Raw genomic sequence first — 19,711 nt, 5'->3', positions numbered from 1 at the left:
GGCCAGATCTACAGCCAAATGTGGCCATCGACTGCCGCAAAGGTTCATCTTTGGCCGTCAACAACAGTCAAAGATATGGCCGTCGTTTTCGGTCAACGATGACCAAGATTTGGCCGTCATTGACCATCAACGATGACATTTTTTGGCCGTCAGCGACGACCAGATCCACTGTAGATCTGGCCGGAAAAGGCCAGATCGGTGAATAACCGGCCAGTTCCAGTCGTGGTGTAAGCCGTTGTGATAGATTCCGGCTACTACCGATGGTGGTTGCCGGAATCTGGCAAGTATGGGTGGGTGGGGGTTTTTTGCTAATTTTTAAACTTTTTTTTTGAGGGTATTTAGTGAAATTAATAAACCTAAGGGGTCTAAAAGTAATTAAAAAAATAAACTAATATTTCTGGAATAATATGCCAAACAATATTTGGGGAATAGGATTGGAAATATGGGCAGAAATATTGAACCAAACGCACCCATATATGTTCTTATGTTATTCTAGAAATTTTATTTGATCTTCCTTTATATTAAAACTCTTTTTGGTAATTACTGTTAGAAAGCTGTATCACATTTATACAACCAAGCAACTAACTACTTTTTCATGAAAGTTCTATTTTTATAATTCTACATCTACAAGTTCCACTTGAAGGGCCGTACTAAACAGATCCTTATACATTACTATGTTGGAGAGATTATCTTCTTTTCTTTTGTTTTTCTTTTTTTCTCTTATTGTTTATCTTTGCTTCAGATTCTTGTCAGAGCTGTTCCAATAAAACAAGGTCACAAATTGAGAATTATATGGCCAATAACTCCAAGCATTCACCATTACAAGGAAGCACCATGCAGGTATCTTGGTCATCTTATTGGCCACAAAGGAGAAGGATCATTGTTTTACGTCTTGAAGACATTGGGTAGGTTTTGCACTTCTTTTATGCCACAGAAAGTCAATTTAGTGGCAGATTTCTGTTGCACATTCTTCAAAATTTGCTGGTTGTGTATGTGACCATAATTTACATTAAGTTCTTTGAGGGTTGGGCTGCTTTCTTTTTATGAGATTAATAGGAGCTTCTTTTATAATTAGCAAGAATACCAAGAGTATTAGCAAAGAAAAAAATAACTCACATATGAGTACGCAGATTATAATTATAGAAACAGCTTTGTCACCAAATATTACAAGACCATGTATCTATAATAGAGTAATGCTAATTGGAATAAAATAACTTGTAATGAGATGGAGAGAAAGTTAAACTCAATGAGATAAAGGCTAATTCTTACATGATAGAAGATAATAATAATCATAAAAGCTTCTTACAATAATAATAATAATAATAATAATAAAGTGATAATAATAATGATAGAGATTAAAGCTAAATACTGGTGCTAAACTATAACCTTTGATTGGTTTCACTTGGCTAAAACAGTAAAAACTTATGTTATCTATGCTGTCATTATCTTATCAGCACTCAATTTTTAATCTTTACAAGGCAAATGCATGGTGGTTGCTTTCTTTCCAATTTTTTTCAGGATGGGCTACAGGATTATCTGCAAGTGAAGGGGATTGGACTTCAGAATATTCATTCTTTGATGTTGTAATTGAAGTAACTGATGCTGGTCATGGTAAGTAATTTTGTAGGTTGTTACTCAGCATTGAGTTTTTTCAGATATGATCTAATGGATTAAAATTGTCCTGATTAGAGTACGTCGATGACCACAACTTGTAGATCTCTAGACTAAGAATTCTCCTTTGCTTTGTGAATTATAGAGCACATGCAAGATATTGTGGGGTTGTTATTTAGGTACATCAACCTCTTACAAAAGTCTGGTGCTTGCAAACAGATATTTGATGAGGTATGTCTGCGTATCATTTATGTAGCTCATTATTTATATTTAACACCTCAAAAGAAGAGCGTAACTGCTAGGATAATTAATTTGTCATTGATTTCATCTACATATTACATTGGAGTTAGATTGTTTGGATTTATGAGTTGGCTCTATAACAATGCATAACATATGGGAAGATTATTTGTTCTTCCTTAAATTCTTATATATTTTCAATAGTTAGGGTGTGTCTGATTTATGATCTAAAAATTATTTTCAAAAATAAAAGATACGATTTAAATTTCTAAGTTGTATCTTAATATTTTTAATATTTGAAATATGTTTGATATAATTCAAAATTGTTTCAAATTTAATAATAGAAAACTGTAGAAACGACTTTTAATATTTTCTGCTCTTACACTAGTTTTTGGAAACATTTTAACTCATTTCTCTGCCAAATGCGTTTTCATAAAACAAACAAATTGATTTAAATTTTCTATCAAACAGGCCCTAATTTGTTTCTGCGAATTCATTGATATTTTTTTTTTGTATATAAATGGTTGCATTAATATTATGGAGAATTGGAATTTTAAGAGATGCTTTTTTTGAAATGGAAAAAAATAGAATTTAAGATATGACTGTAGCTACCCACAATCTATAGGATTTACTCACCCTATAATGGAAGAAACAACAATGTGCCATGCCCAAATTGTATGCAATGGTAAGAAATTTAATTTAACTTCCAAACTATTAATGCAAACTGTATTAGTTGATTCTTCAAACCTTGACAAAGGATGCCAATGAATGAAAAGGAAGTTGCTAGTGAGCTTATTTGTTGTAGTTGCAGTAATGAGTCAAAATAATTTGAGGGTTCCATTTTGTCTTCCCGTTGTGCTTAAAATGTCTTCCTGTTTATCCACAATATCTAAGATATTGCCAGATTATTTAGCTTGATGATTCTGGTATATCCTTTTACATTACTATAATCTGTATTGCTACCATTGCCTTCCTATTCAACTTCTGACATTTTACTTATTTTTATGAAGCTTTCACTATTTCCGAGACAACATTCATTATCAGGATAATTTCCCCGCATTGACTAGGTGGTTAACATTGCTTCAATATCAGGTATCTGAAAGGTTCTACCTTTTTAATAAGTTTCCCTCTGCATTTGTGTATATTCTTCTTCCTTTCTTTTTTTTTTTTTTTTTGTATTTGACACTTTTGTTATAGGTAGTTAAATACGTATTGCAGAAACAGCTCTGTGAAGGGTTTCTTCTGGTTTTGAAGAAGGCCAAAAAAACGGGGGGATTGTCAAAATTGAATTACTGCAGTTCAAACAAAGATCCAAGAAACTCTTTATTTATGCTTGATTAGATGAAAAGTGGGATTATCTTACGTCTCTTAATCATATTGTCGCTTATAAATGACTAAAATGATTCTAAATCTTCTTTTGCTCAAACAATATATTTATTAGTGTTTAAGAGTTTAGAGATTTGTTTTTTCATTCCTTTGCCCAGGGTGTCCAATTTTAAATCTTATTATGTGTATATTTTTAGTATAACTAGAATTAGGATATGAGATAGCTAAATAATATTTTCTTTTGCTATTGTGTTGAAAATGACTTTGTGTTTGTGATTTCTTCACTGCTTTTTAATTTATATTGGTCCTTGTACTACATTATGGAAGTCTGAAAATTTGGCTTTGTTTTCTTTCTTTTCTTTCTATTCCCGGGTTTTTGTGAACATTTAATGGTTTACAAATCATGAAGTTTGGGCTGATTGTCTTTTCTTTTCTAGTTGTCTTGCTGTGATTGGGAAAAATCAAAACTACTGCTCTTTTTTTTTTTTTTTTTTTTTTTTTTTAAAAATGATCCATTGTATTATTTTCTCAGATATATCCCCTAAAGATTGGCTAGTGGGATCATCCTTGCTTCCGTTCTGTCCAAGACTATTGAAAAGATATTGAATGAGCTTTCTCCAAATAAGTTCGGTAAGTTAGTAAGTGCTAGAGAATGTTTGAATGGGTACATGGAGAGGAGCTATCTTCTTTGCATTATTTCATTTTTTTGCTTTCTGCTTTGATGGATATACTCATCTCTTTCTAGTTGATTTTTTCCTGGCCCTGGATCGGACACTGGGTAGAAATTATCCAAACTTCATTTAATGTTGCTTTTTTTCTTCTATGTTTGCTTTTTTCTTTCTTTCTTTTTTGTTACTTTGGTTTCAGTTTATTTTGAACCAAGCAAATATTTAAACTGTACAATATGGGCAAGCCTTAGATTTATTTATACTAACTACTAATCTGAGTTTAAATCTTCCAGGGCTGTGTCTATATATTACTACTGAAGCTGCAGCTTTGAACAGAAAATTATGTGAAACTGAAAAGGCAAACATATAGAGACAGAATACTAAATATTTGAATATATATTGACCTGTACTCCGGCATGCAAAATCCAATTACTTTTTCTTCTGGGTTGCTTTCTTTGAACAAATAGGGAATCACTCAGTTTTCCTAATTTATCCGATGTTGTTTTTTAAATGTTTCTTCTGGCTCACTGTGTAGAGAACTGAGTTTTCCCCTCTATGAGATGAAAAATCCAGGCAAACCCAAGGAAGTTGAATTCACTGAGCATAAAGGGATTCCAACCACCCTCAGTAGTACTTTGTTCTGAACTATATGTTTACCAATTGAATTGAAATGGTTAGGGTGGCCTTTCTCGCTTCTGTTTCTTTTTCTTCTTCTTCTTCTTCTCCATTAATGGCCATGAAACATCCAAGCTCTTCTCAAATATTTAGTGTGCTATTTTTTATACATTATATAACATTTCCCTGATATTTATTGGTAAATAAAGAATTTACTCCGCATGTAGCAAAAAAATCCATGTGCAACTGTGAAGATTTAATTCTTTTTTTGAATGAATCAGCTGCAGGCCAGATATATTTTTGGCTATGTGTGAAAATTTTATTGACTTTCTATTATTTTAGTTTGCTCCTGTTTGCTTCACTTCTCATGGCTTTTATTGGTGTAACCTAAGAAATCTCATAATACTAAACCTCACTATATATATCCTTACAATTGGGCATTTGTGGATTGACAGGTGATTAGTTTTCTAATAACTCCTGTTCTCTAGAATTTTTTTGGGAGTCGAAGAAATTTGAAGGACACACTGACATGTTGAGCCATGGTATGGCCACTCATATTCTGTTGAGAAATCATGACTCTGTGATTCAGGTTTGTTGTTTTGATGTTGCTTGTGATAAGTTTCATTGTATTAGTAGTAGTGGACGTATCAGCTGCAGGGTATCCCAATGCAGTAGGGGTATTTTTGCCAATAGAGAAAAGAAGTAGATTACAAGTGATTCTTTAATGTTTTTTTTGGGTTGCTCTTCGGTTGGTGATACATACATACATATATATATTTTTGCAACTACAGTATCTTGAAGAAAGAAATTTATGACTATTGAAAGCCTTGTTTTGATTGCAGGAATGATACTGTCTGCTCCATGAAAATCTTTACCTGCCAGCACCTAATATCTTCATCCCTACTGACTTGTCGCTTAGGAAGCACAGAGAAGGTTGGATGATTTGTTTTTTTTTTTTTTTAATCTACTATTCTCTAAAGCAATTGTTTCTGATGTGACTGACCTCTGTAACAGGCCAATTTCCAGTTTTACTAGAAAGTCATCATATTCAACATTATGGTACAAGCCTGACACATGTTCAACCTCTCCCAAGGCGTTTGTAAGATATACTTCAACTGCCCCACTCTAGCATTCTCCTGAAGCGAAGGTTCTGACTGATATATTTACTCGGTTGTTAATGGACTACTTGAATGAATATGGTAAGATGTTGAATGAATGTGGAGGATGTTGAAGTAGGATTAGATGAATGATCATTGAATAATATTTTCTATTTAACCGTAGTGTTCGTTGGCAGAGCAGATTATTGCAAAAATATTTATGTACCCTACCTTGTTGGATTTAGGTTTAGTTGAGCTGACAGAATAGTACTGCATGGTTATACATTATATAGTCCATAAATCTGCAATTTGATGATGTTTTTCCGACTTGGGATTCTGTCAACGATTTCTATTTTTGGTGAGTTTGAGTACATCTTTTGCTTAACCAATATCTTGTATATTTCAGCTTACTACGCTCAGGTTGCTGGTCTTTATTACGGCTTACACCACACAGATAATGGTTTTCAGGTATTATCTTTACTTTTCTTAAACCTTTATTGAATCTCTTTGATTTTGTCCACATTTCTTGATTTAGAAATTAGTAAAAGGCAGTAAATTCCATTTTGGTTTCTCTTTTGCACGACCTTGCTATGGTTTTTCAAAATTTCTTTTCCTCTGGAGATAAAAATTAAGTCTAGAAAAATTGAAGCTAAAGTATCATCCAGTCTAACATTTTACATTTTATTTGAAGTGACAAATTACTTTGAAGTAGTCATGCCATGGTGCTCTGAATAATCCTTTGATCACATCATCTATGGGTGGGTAATTTGTGAAATAGAATTTTAAAATTTGGATGAGTAGTTTTTGGTTAAGCCCCTGGGGGAGGTCATAAGATCTATCATAAAAAGAACACAGATCAGTTGAAGCAATCTCAGAAAGCTTTTATTTGCTATACATTTGTATTGTAAATTTGGTTTGTCGGCCTCCTATGGTTGATAATTGTGTCCCCCTAAAATCAATACATGTACAAAAACTATAAGAGTGCCTTTATATTGAAAATATTATAATTCCAATGAGGGTGCTATATAAAATTTGTACAAAACTTTCCATACTTGATAGTTGTTTTAGGATGCATTATGTCTTGAAATTTGAGACTTGGTATATCAGACTTTTGAGGATGTACAACTTTGTGTCAACTCATACACAATACTTTTGTGAATACACAGTTATAGGAGGATGCAATTTCATTTGTCTAAAATGTGTACATTGGAGGGTTTTATATAAATTTTGTACATAACTATCAGATAATTGCAACCTTAATACCAGCTTACTCTCTAAGATTCTTCTTAAGCAGATAATCATCTGATTAAAATTAAATACATATTTTATTACAAGTGTGTTTGTAAGGAAATTTCTGATTCTTAAGAGTTTCTGAATTCTATCGTCCTTGCCTCGGAGAAAATCTGCCAGTGAAGAGCTAGGGTCATTGAGTTATAATTCCAGGAAGAGCCTCTATATGTTTTAATCTGGATGGGATTTATGAGTGGGTAGAATATTTAAAGTTAATTGGATGCTTTACTAAGAAATACTGAATTGTGGTCTTAACTCTTTAGGCTGCATTGTGACCTGGTACTATGGCAGGGGTTTCACATGTTGTTTGGAGTTCTTTGAAAAAAAAAGGTCCTAGAGAACTTAAGTTGCAGCTTTCTAGTTAAATTGTGCTTGTTGCATGAGACAATTTTTTTTTTTTTTGGTAGGAAACAAAGAGAATTGTAATTTTTTTAGTAATAAAGATACAGCTCAGACTTTCTTTTTACTGTACAGTAGATAATATATTAAGTGTTACTTTTTTAATAAAGAGGCATTGCCTACTGCTGTTCCAACCTAAGCTCAGTCCTTGGGAGTTGATCTAGATTTCTTTTGACCATCAGCATTAATGCGTCAAGCAGTCTGATGGAACTCCCTGCAATCAAAGAACCACAGCAACGCATACACAGCACCACAACCAAGAATATGCACAAAGAGAAGGATATGGAAGTTTAATAATTGGAACCTAAGATAGAGTAACCAGCAAAATAGCAAAGAAATAGAAATAACAAGCAGATTCCCAGCAATTCGAGGAGCTGGGGACCTCCCAAACAAGCCTATGAAAATTTCTGGATGTCCCTCCTTCTTACTTCTTCTTCTTAAATAGTCAATTCCTTAACTAACTGACAGCTAGGTGTCCATTTCCATAACAAACTTCCTGCACGTGTCCCTTTTACACAACAGATTTCCCATGCCTAATCACCCTCCTTGCACACCTCATCATCTTTACCAGACTCACACTTATTATACCCTTGCCCCTCTTCCTTCCCTGCCTTGGACTCATAGACCTTACGTATGGGGGGTCTAACAATACCCCCCCCTTGAAGTGCCACCTTGTCCCCAAGGTGGAATTGAGGAAATTGAGTATGATGACATCAAAAGACTCCCAGGTGGCATCAAAATTAGGCAGGTCCTTCCATTTGATGAGTATCTCGGTGGAACCATCTATCAGAGTCTGCACATCCAGCACTGCCTCGGGTTGAACCTGAAGTTCCAGATCTTTATGAGACAAGATGGCAGAGGTTGTACAGGGACTGAACTATGTAGGCAGTGCTCAATTGGGATACGTGAAAGACTGGGTGAATACAGGCTGTGTAGGTAGTTCTAATGTATGCCACCTGACCAATCTTCTCGACCACTCGGAAGGGCCCATAAAACGGGGACTCAGTTTTTCATTCAACCGTGTGGCTAGAGATTTAAACTTGTATGGCTGAAGCGGAGATAAACAAAATCTCCTGGAGAGAACTGGATGTCCCGTTGGTGGCTGTCTGCTGGGCTTTCATATGAGCTTGTGCTACTTCCAGGTTATGTTTAGGTCTTGAAGAAGGGCATTGCGTTCTTGGATCTGTGGTTACTTCATCGACCGCAGAGGGGGTAATCGGTGAGTTGAAGGAGAGTCGGAGGGTCTCAGCCGTACAATGCTTTAAAAGGAGTCACTTAGTGGATCGATGGTAGTTATTGTACCAAAATTCAGCCATGATAACTAGTTGGGCCATTGACGGGGCTGTGAGCTGCAGAAACAAGCAGGAGGTAAGCCTCTAGACACAGATTCACCACTTCGCTTTGGCCATCTGTTTGAGGATGGTAAGCCGAGTTGAATTTCAGAGCTGTACCTGAGATTCTGAAAATCTCCTGCCAAAAGTGACTCATAAACAATCTGTCCTGTCTGAGATGATGGTTTGAGGGGAACCCGTGAAGTTCACTAGTCCTTGATGAAAACTAAGGCTACCTCCTTGGCTGTATAAGGGTGTGACAGAAGTAGAAAAATGGCTTGTATTAGTCAAGCGGTCCACTACAACCAGTATGGTGTCAAACCCTTTGGTTCTTGGGAGGCCTCGATGAAATCCATTGTCAAATCATCAAATGCCTGAGCGGGAATCAGAAGTGGCTGAAGTAGCCCTACGGGTTTCAAAGCTGAGTGTTATTAAACCTGGCAGATGATGCAGTTTTTTACAAAGTCCGGACATCCGTCTTCATACCCACCCAATAAGCCACATTGGCCACCATTTTGTATGTCCGGGAAAAATCTAGAATGGCCCTCTGACAGACTTGAATGGAATTCAGTAAGATTCTGAACAAAACGAGAACCTCTAGGAAAACAACCTGTCTTTGTACAGGAGACACCATGGTGGATTTTATAATGTGGTCGGCTGTTAGGGTCCAAAATCAACGCGTGAATCAACTGCCGCAGCTTGGGGTCCTGGTGGGCTTCGTTGGCTAAGTCCTCATACTCCGAAAACTGAATCTTTGATAAGGACGATAATTCTGGGTTCTCATCTCGCGAGATAGTGCATCCGCGACCTTATTTGTGATGCCCGGCAAATACTGAATGTCAAAGGAATACCCCATCAACTTGGGACAACCATTTACTGTTCGGTGTTTAATCCGCTGATCCTTGAGAAATTGAAGGCTTGCGCTGGTCCGTTCGAATGATAAACTTTCTGCCCAATAAATACGGACTCCATTTGTGTACAGCGAAGACAACAGCCATTAGTTCTCTTTCATAGACCGATTTTGTTTAGCTTGAGGGGAAAACGCCTTACTTAGGTATGCTATGGGTCGTTGTGTTGAACCAGCACAACTCCCATACCTTGGCCTGAAGCATCCGTCTGGATCTCGAATGGAAGGTTGAAATCTGGGTTGCCAGCACTGGAACTGATGTCATAGCCTCCTTCAAGGTGAGAAAGGCCTGCTGAGCCTCTGATCCCACTAAAACAGTTTTTCTTCAAGAGTCGCGTGAGTGGTTGGGGTATGCTACCATATCCTTTAACAAACCGTGATAATACCCCGTTAATCCCAAAAATCGGCGGAGGACTTTTCACATTGGTGGGTGTGGGCCTGGAAACCATAGCGGCAATTTTTAGGGGTCGGCCTCCACCCATGTGCTGAAATTAAGTGCCCCAGGATTTCAGTCTCTGCTGCCTGAATGAACACTTTTTCCAATTCACAACCAGGTCATTGTCACCGAGATTTGAAGGGCTTGTCAAAGGTGTTGAATGTGGGCTTCCAAGTCAATACTGGTATCAGGATATCATCAAAGAAAACCAATACGAACTTACGCAAAACCTGTTTGAAAAATGTTGTTCATAAGTGACTTGAAATGTGAAGGAGCGTTGGTCAATCCGAATGGCATCACCAAGAACTCGTAATGGCCCTCATGTGTTCGGAAAGCTGTTTGGGAATGTCTTCGTCTTTGATCCTATCTGATGGTACCCAGGACGGAGGTCCAACTAGAGAAGATTGTTGCCCCTGCCAGTTCATCCAACAGTTCCTCGATGGTCGGGATGGGAACTTGTCGGGGATGTTATCTCATTGAGGGCCCTGTAATCCACGCAAAACCTCTAGCTTCCATCTTTTTTCTGACTAACAACACCGGGCTGGGCAAACGGGACTGGTACTTGGTTGGATGATATGGGTGCTAACATTTCCTCCACTAATTTTGCAATTTCATTTTTCTGGAAATATGGGTACCTATAGGGTCTAATGTTAAGGGTTTGGGCGCTTCTTTAAGGTTTATGGCTGGCATGGGGATGGTGTGGAGGGGAGTTTGGAGGGCTGGTCGAAAAGATGCCGATACTCATCCAAACTGCCTGAACTTGCGGACTGATGTTCGTCTGTGTGGATTGGCTTTTCTTCAATTGCACAACATTCCACCAGGAACCCTCCAGTGCTGTGTGATGGACCGTAACATTGACTTCAGGGAGACACCGGACTTTACCAGAGACGGATCCCCTTGTAAAATGACCCTGACCCTTCCAATTCAAACTCATAGTTAATTTCTTCAATTGGCACACACGTCCCTAAGGAACTCAACCACGTAATGCCCAAAATCACATCGGCACCCCCCACTGAAAAGGAAAGAAATCTTGTCTAATCTGAACTCCTTGCACATCCAGATGGATCGTCGGCACACCCCTCCCTTTTTACCGTGACTCCATTCCCTACCATCACCCCAAATCGCTCCCTTTTTCCAGTAAGTCCAACCTCTACTAGATCCTGTGAAATAAAGTTGTGGGATGCCCCACTGTCAACCAACACCACAACCTCAGTATTACCAATTTGCCCCTTTACCTTCAAAGTGTGATCTGATGTGATGCCCACGATGGAGTTATGGACAGCACTAAATCGTCACCATCTGGGTAGGATTATCGTCATTTTCCGAGGGTTTTCGGCTTTCTCATCACTGTCGTCCTCCAAAGCTAATAGGATCTGCAAGGACTTACTTCGACAGCGGTGATTAGGGCCAAATTTTTCATCGCATTTAAAGCAAAGGCCCTTTCACGTTTACTTTGGATCTTGGCCTCGTTAACCGCCGGGAAACTGCCGCCTGATCCTCCTCGGAAGTTCGGCCCTATTTCTGGTGCCCTTTCACGTCTATCGGGTGCACGAGAATCGCGAGATGACGCGATCTGACTTGCTTCCGGTGGTTTTGTTGAGTGTGGGCCACCAGGCGGGTCGGGTCGGATCGGGTGAGAGACTAACTTGGATGGGGTGGACCACCATGCCTGACGGGTTGGATCTAGGCTGTTGGACACCCTTGAATAATTTTCTGGTGACTTGGGTCCTAAACGTTTTGGGCCTCCATTTTTCCATTACCCAATTTTTTTCCCAACCCGATGGGCTTGTTCAATGACTTCGGAGGAGCTGGGGCCTCAACACTCTCAACTCAGCTCTAATTCTACCCTAAGCCCATTGATGAAAACCCCCATTAACAATTCCTCCCAAATCTTTCAACGGTGCTGTAAGGGCTTAAAATCTTCCCTGTATTTCGTCACGGTGGAGATTTGTTCAGCGCCACCAGCGCTCGTGTGCAGACCTTGGAACGACAGTCTGAATCTCGCGATTAGAGCAGCCTTGAGCTTCAATGTCTTGAAAGGATCTCGTCCTTCTACCCATTGGTACCAATTTAGCGCCCTGCCCTCCATGCAAATAGCCGCTGTCTCCACCATCTCCGATGGTCCATATTTGTTGATAGCAAAGTATCGGTCGGCGCGAAAAGTCCATCCAAAAGGGGTCTCCCTACTGAAAATTGGAAGCTCCATCTTCGGGTTTTCTTTTCCCTTTCCCACTGGCCCTACTGTGTCTTGTTCTCGTTGCGGCCATCACTTGAATCTGTATTCTCGGACAAATGACTGGGACTTCTCTTTTCACGGTAACGTTTCTCCTCCCTCTTGTCGCTCAACTCAACAATTCTCTCATCTCGGTCAAGTATTCTTTAAGACTCCCCACATCAGTTTGACTGAACTCATATCTTCTTGAACTGATTTCATCTTTTTCCATATTATCCATCCTATTATCCATTTTTGATTTGACCATCCCTAGCGTGAAATCTGATGGCAACTTGGCTCTGATACCAATCGATGGAGAACTCCTGCAATCAAAGAACCACAGCAACGCACACACAGCACACAACCAAAGAATATGCACAAAGAGAAGGAAAATGGAAGTTTATATTAATTGGATAAGATAGAGTAACCGCAAAATAGCAAAGAAATAGAAATAAACAAGCAGATTCCCAGCAATTCGAGGAGCTGGGGACCTCCCAAACAAGCCTATGAATAATATTTCTGGATGTCCTCCTCTCTACTTCTTCTTCTAAATAGTCAATTCCTTAACTAACTGACAGCTAGGTGTCCATTTCCATAACAAACTTCCCCTGCACGTGCCCCTTTTACAACAGATTTCCCATGCCTAATCACCCTCTTGCACACCTTATCATCCTCTACCAGACTCACACTTATGTACCCTTGCCCCTCTTCCTTCCCCTGCCCTGGACTCATAGACCTTACGTATGGGGGGTCTAACACAGTCAATACCGTACAGCTTGTATAAAACTGTATTATTTATTGTTCATTTCGATCAAGCATAGGGTGTAATTTCATCCATTCCCATGGGCTGGAACTTTGAAATTTGAGGAATTGAACGATATAGAAACTACAGAGTTTTTGCTCTTTAGGCTCAACTTGAGAGTGTTTCTTTGGACATTCCAAGGGAGGATGTGACACTGTTATTATGCATGACTGTAAATTGTTATTTTTAGTCTATTTGTACCATATTTTGAAACTGTTGAATTATATGGGTATTTGAATTGTATGGATGCTCATCTATTGTAATCTCTGGAACATTAACATATATGACTAAATAAATAAAAAAAATTCCAGTTTGGGCTTTGTGCTAAGAATCTTTGGAGGGATTCAACTTCAATGAAATTTGTTTTCATTGTGTTATTATTCCAATTTTGTTTTTTGCTTTGGCATTTGACCATCTTTCAAATGGTTTCTATTGTTTCCAACGCTCATTAACATCTATGGTAAAATTGTAATGGCATATCTCACTCTCTGTGTGAACAAATCTGTTTTTCAGTCATAAATGTTTGTTGCTTCTTCAGGTGACTCTGGTGGGTATAACCACAATTGAGGATCTTACTGGAAACTGTTGTTCAAAAAATTGCGGAATTTAAAGTGAAACCTGACAGATTTTCTGTGATTAAGGTAATGATGATGGGTCTTATGGCCAAAATATGTCACCTTTATAATTGAGCATTAATTTCAGTACATTCTAAGCATCCAACTGAATTGTAGTGAAATTGTTTATGCTGTTTTGTGTTCCATAGTATAGCTAGCTTTTGCTATATTGAACTGTTAATGAATCATGTGACTTATGGCTAGAATGGTTAGGTATATGTTTTTATCTTTTATCTTTCTTCTTCACTCGTTATTCCATTTACATGGGAAGACACTCAGCATAAACTCCCTAGCTACTACAAGCATAATTTGTTTTGTTTATTCCAAGTTCATCTAGGCCTGGGGGGGATTTCTGGATGATTTGTTCTGTCCCAAGAATTCTCAGGCCTCTTTTCTTATGTCCATTAATGATCTTGTCATGGGTAGCCAACAAGTTAATTGGCCCCTATGGATTACTTAACGGGTTGAATTATTAAAAAGATTCATTTTTTCCTTTCAATATTTAGTCCTTGGCTATTTATTGTAATCATGCTTACTTGGAGGCACCTCCTTTCCTTGCGGCTGAGTTTATAGTCCCTATACAGTTGTTCATGATTGACATCTGTGAGACCTTCCTGGATTCCTTACTCTTGTTTGTGTTTTCTGCCTTGACCGATCTCATAGGTTCATTATTAAAGCATATAATTTAGAAAATCCATTTATTACGCAAAGCAGTTAATGCAAGAATATTGTTGTTAATACCTCTATTATTACTTTTTTGGTTAGGAATTGGTAACAAAGGAATATCAAAATTTCAAGTTTCAACAACCCTATCAGCAGGCTATGTACTACTGCTCATTAATGCTACAGGATCAGACATGGCCTTGGATTGAAGAACTTGAAGTTCTTCCTCATCTTGAAGCTGAAGATCTTGCTAAATTTGCTCCCATGATGCTCTCCAGGGCCTTCTTAGAGTGTTACATAGCAGGTTCTTGTGCTTCACATTATTTAAATTCAACTTCAGTCCTTCTTTCCTAGTTTCTAATCATTTATTTAATATTTTCTTTTGTTTTCAGGAAACATTGAATCTAATGAAGCAGGATCAATGATCCAGCACATTGAAGATGTTTTCTTTAAGGGTTCAAACCCAATATGCCAACCTTTGTTCCCATCCCAGCATTTGACAAATAGAGTTGTTAAGCTTGATAAGGGGAAGAGTTATGTGTACTCCAACTACGGCTTGAACCCAAATGATGAGAATTCTTGCCTAGTCCACTATATTCAGGTACTAACATTTAAGAAAAGGATGGAGAGATTTCATTGTAGGACTTTAGTTTTCAGTACACCTATTTTTAATTAAAATGGAGTGACTTCTTGTGAAAGTTAGCAGCTATTGTTACCCTCAATGTATATAGTCTCCTTTGATTTATTCTGATGCTTAAAAGATCTGAAAATACTATTGGGATAGTGAGTAAAAATTTTTGGTCAAATTGGGCTACTAATTGCTATTTAGTATCAGATTTATTTCTTTCGTAAGAACATAATATTATTTATTCACCGTGCTATAACATGCCTGGAGGTTTTGATATCAAGTTATGCAAGATTCCCACAGAAAAAGGATTAAATTGCTTTACTTATTCCTTGAAACTTTTTGGCTATCTGGGTTCCTGTTAGGACCATATATCTTGGCCATTGTGCCCTTTCCAGTCTCAAACATGTTTTTTGCGGCCTTTCCCTTGACTACCTTTGACAGAGATTTAATCGACCTTCCCACTGGTTCAAGAGTTAACTCTGTCAAATGACCAATTTAGGTTAGATTTATCTTTTCCTATTTTAGTTGACTTCTACACTCACTTAAATTAATATCGTTTGCAAATTCATTGGACTGTCACTCAATGTCTCAACTTCCAGTTATATCTATATTCACCCTATTGGCACATTTATTATAATCTAAAAAGGGAAGTTATCGAAAAGCTATCAAAAAATAACCTTTTTTTTCTTCTTTTGTTTAGTTATAAGCATGTATTAGTATATATCCTAGATTAAATTGCCACGAAGTTTGAAATGTAAAAGTGTTTACTAAAGTGCTGAAAATCTTTAGCAACAAATGGAAGAAGGTTTAAGGCGGAAAGTTCTTTGATAGATGAATTAAGTGGCTCCAATTAGATACAAAATTTTCAGAGCTATAAATTGTCACAACCATGTGCATACAAAAGTCCATTGCATGATAATTAACTGTCCTTTTAAAGATTATTTTCCCTGTAAGGATTATGTGGTAACTACTCGATTTCTTCAGTTAATGATAGTTAATTTCTTTCCCGTGGATTGTAGCTTTGTCTTTCTACAAGTTACAATCGTAAGACATTTTAGCTTCTTTGAAACATGTTGATATAGATTATTGCTTTTATCAAGGCCTGGATTCGTAACTACTACTGGTGTTCCTTAGTACTGTGCTTTATAAATAAGTTATTCAGACCAGGTCGTGCAACATAGAATAAACTGTGATTGGGAACTTTTGTTATTTGATGTGAATTGCAAATCATTGGTGGCAATGGTCCTTGCTTCAATGCATGTCAATGAGGCTCTTAAATTAAGCTCTGAAAGAAATAATTTTGTTCATTATCTTGTAAATCTATATGCTGGATTTAAGCAATGTTTCTAATCCTGGGGGCAATACCTGACTTACAGAGGTTAGAATGTTTTGTGACCTTTGATTTTCTAAAGGTTTTGGGCAATAGATGTATATGTCCGACAAAATCATATATATGCAGCCTGACCCCTTGTATCTTTTGGAGACACAAAAGCTGGTATGTTTTGAGAAATTACTGATTTAAATTTAATATGTTATGAATAAAAAAATGATACTTCAATACGTTTCTCAAACCTTTGTTGTGTTGAAAGTCAAAAGTACCATATTTGTTTACCTATACAGCTTTGTTGCTCCTGGTTTTCCATGGAGGATATTGCCTCTTGGAACTCTGTCTCTATGACATTTTCTACATTATCGATTCTATTTGATGAGTTGTCTCTGTTGGAGGTTTATTGCAGTTCTGACATCAGGTCCTTCGATATTTCAGGTTCATCAAGATGATTTCCAAATGAATGTGAAACTTCAGCTTTTTTCTCTCATTGCAAAACAACCAGCCTTCCACCAGCTTAGATCAGTTGAGCAACTTGGGTACATTACTGTGCTTATGCAGAGGTACAAAAAGAACTTTTAGTTTCTAATTCAACATTGCACTTGGAATATTTGCATTTTAACTTAATTTCAATTTTCTTTTTTTTCATGTAGGAATGATTCGGGTATCCGTGGGCTGCAGTTCATCATCCAATCCTCTGTGAAGGTATATGGCATAGTTTTCCTCTTGTAATTTGCAGCATTGCCTCATTGCCTCAAGTGCTTTGTTGATTTTTTAACAGGGTCCAAAACATATTGATACAAGAGTTGAATCATTCCTCGAGATGTTTGAAAGTAAACTTTATGAGATGACTAGTGAACAATTCAAGGTGAGAGAATACTTTTCTAATTGACTTCTTTCTTTGTGTTCCAGTGATGAGAATGTTTTCTCTAATCACAAAGGAAGAATTTTATTTATTTATTCTTTATGAAAATTGGTAGTGGATATGTATGATTTTTTTTTTTTTTTCCTTTGGGTAGTTCAGAGTTTGAAAATCTTACAAATAGAAAATTCAATCAATCAGTTGGGTAACATGCTTTTAATAGGGACATTACATTTCTGCTCCTAATTTTAGATCCGTAACAGCTGAAAACAATTTGGTGTATGCTAAGGGTAAATATTTTCCTATTTGTGCTAGGTATATAAAACTAGTATGGTTGTTCATCCTCCTTTCTTTTGCTGTATATTTAATTCTGGATGCAAATGGATCTGTGTTAAATACAAACAAATAGATTGTTGACGTAATGAGATCACAATTCTTTTCACAATTAACTTGAATCACCATTATCAACCCAATCAGTGTGATGAGGGACATTTATGTATTATGTGTCTAAAATTATCTTCAATTGAATCATTCTAACTGATTTAGTGATCATAGAATATGGAAAGGATAGCTCTGAACAATCAGATTTTCTGACGGCTGAGAAATGTAGCAACTGTCTTATTCTCGTTCCATAATCGACCCAGCTACAAGTTTCTTGTGTGCAAAATCTTGACTAGAATATTTCTTGTTATATGCAATTTCTGTGATTTAGTCGATCTGGCCCCCTAAGGATGAAATAATATTTGTGACACAGAGCAACGTGAATGCCTTGATTGATATGAAGCTTGAGAAGCACAAGAATCTAAGGGAAGAATCCGGATTCTACTGGCGAGAGATTTCCGATGGGACCCTCAAATTTGATAGGAGGGAAGCTGAGGTATGAAAATCAATCTCATCTTCTTCCACATGTTCAAAACAAGATTCTTCAAGTATGTTTGGAGACTTACTTTCTTTTTTAGTGGAGAATAAGATGAACTGAGGGACTTAAAGAACATACCCTCTGCACTGTTTGAACTCTTTCTTATCAAACACATGATTTTGAAGGAACTTGAGCAAATTAAAATTATTTTTTCAATCTGTAGTCATGGACTTGTTATTTCGCGAAATAGTTCATTTTTACAACTGTTGAAACTGAAACAGGTTGCAGCTTTAAGGCAGCTTACACAAGAAGAATTGATAGCTTTCTTCAATGAATATGTTAAAATTGGTGCACCTCAGAAGAAGACACTAAGCATTCGAGTGTATGGGAACCAACATGCATCTGAGTACACATCAGACAACAGCAAATCAGTTGAGCCTACTGTCGTTCACATTGATGATATTTTCAGTTTCAGAAGATCACAACCTCTTTATGGTTCATTCAAGGGAGGTTTTGGTCAAATGAAGTTGTAGGAAGTTGGAATCTTCCATCCGAGCTGTTTGTAAAGAAAACTTAAGGGTTGCAGGTGGAAAGATGGCTGCTCCCAACCCTAAACAATAGATGAAAAAAATTGGAGATTTGCAAAAAGCTTCCCATCGATGCTAAACAAAATGGTGGGTGCAAGTGCATCACCCATTCTTGGTCGAATTAAGGTATCTTTTTCGACAACAAAATCATGGAGCTGTTCGTCCCTTCTCCCGGTTTCCAATTGGCCTTTATCTCACTGTGATATTGAAACCTGTCATGGTTTAGACAATTTCATTTTTAACCGTTTTCGATCATCCAAAAGAATTGTATTTGAATGAGTTTCAATTGGGTAAATGAATCTCCGGTTTAAGAGATACAAGCAGGGTTCTCCAAGTACTGTATTTCTGGCTTCTGTAACATATGGTAAAATGTCTGAAACATTGCGTTCAATTTGATATTTTAAGACATGATGAAATGTTCTGCTGTGTATTAGGATGCATCAATTTCTATCTTTTATATATTTTTGCTGAAATTTCCTGTCAAATGAAGCAAGAATACATGAAAATTCTGCCTCTATACTGCTACAAATTTTTGGAAAATATTCCTAAGCGTTTATAAAAATCTTTCAACAAAATTGCAAATTCCAGTATCTGGCAAAGCTAGAAGCATTAAATATTGTAAAACCAGTTTTGTGAGTAATAACACTACTAGTAAACAATGTTCTGAACATCGGACCAGACCGTCCGGTCAGACCGGTTCGACTAGTAGTTGGCAGCATATCTGGTCCTGTATCCTCTAAAAACTGCTATTTTCAATCAAACCAGATTGAGCCGCGGTTGGACCGTTGGAATAGTGACGAATTGCGGTCCAATTGCAACTCAATCCCATCAAATTTCGGCATTGTTTGAGGGAGAAAACATCACCATTAGACTTGATGGCATCTCCACTACAAAACCCAGCCATTTTCAATGGTCATCGTCCAGCCTTCGTCGCTCGTCATCCACCTAAAGTTCACTCGACTGTCGAACTTCTTTCTTGATTCCGACGAGTTCTGGCGCTGATGGAACTCCCTAGCACCACCATCAGATTTGTCGGCACCTATACATCAAAAGCCCCATGATTCCAAACTTCGATTGGCCGTTGATCGTCGCTGCCGCCACCATCACCAGTCTCTTCACGCAACAGGGGTGTTTTGGACAGATTTCAAACCTTAAGGGAGTATTATATGGGTGTTTTTGATGAATTTCAAACATTTAGGGACTAACAATAATTTTACAGAATACAGTCCAACTGACTGAT

At 37.4% G+C, this 19,711-nt stretch overlaps 1 pseudogene; it reads left to right on the top strand.

Annotated features, from left to right (window-relative positions):
• The window catches only part of LOC116115666, a 62,410-nt pseudogene extending 43,773 nt beyond the window's left edge, over nt 1-18,637 (top strand).
• The last annotated feature ends 1,074 nt before the right edge of the window (nt 18,638-19,711 follow it).

This window comes from Pistacia vera, unplaced genomic scaffold (genome assembly GCF_008641045.1).
Source record: "Pistacia vera cultivar Batoury unplaced genomic scaffold, PisVer_v2 Contig749, whole genome shotgun sequence".
Classification (NCBI taxonomy): Eukaryota; Viridiplantae; Streptophyta; class Magnoliopsida; order Sapindales; family Anacardiaceae; genus Pistacia; species Pistacia vera.
Note: the sequence above shows the minus strand (reverse complement) of the source record. Positions and strands in the feature narration are given on the sequence as shown.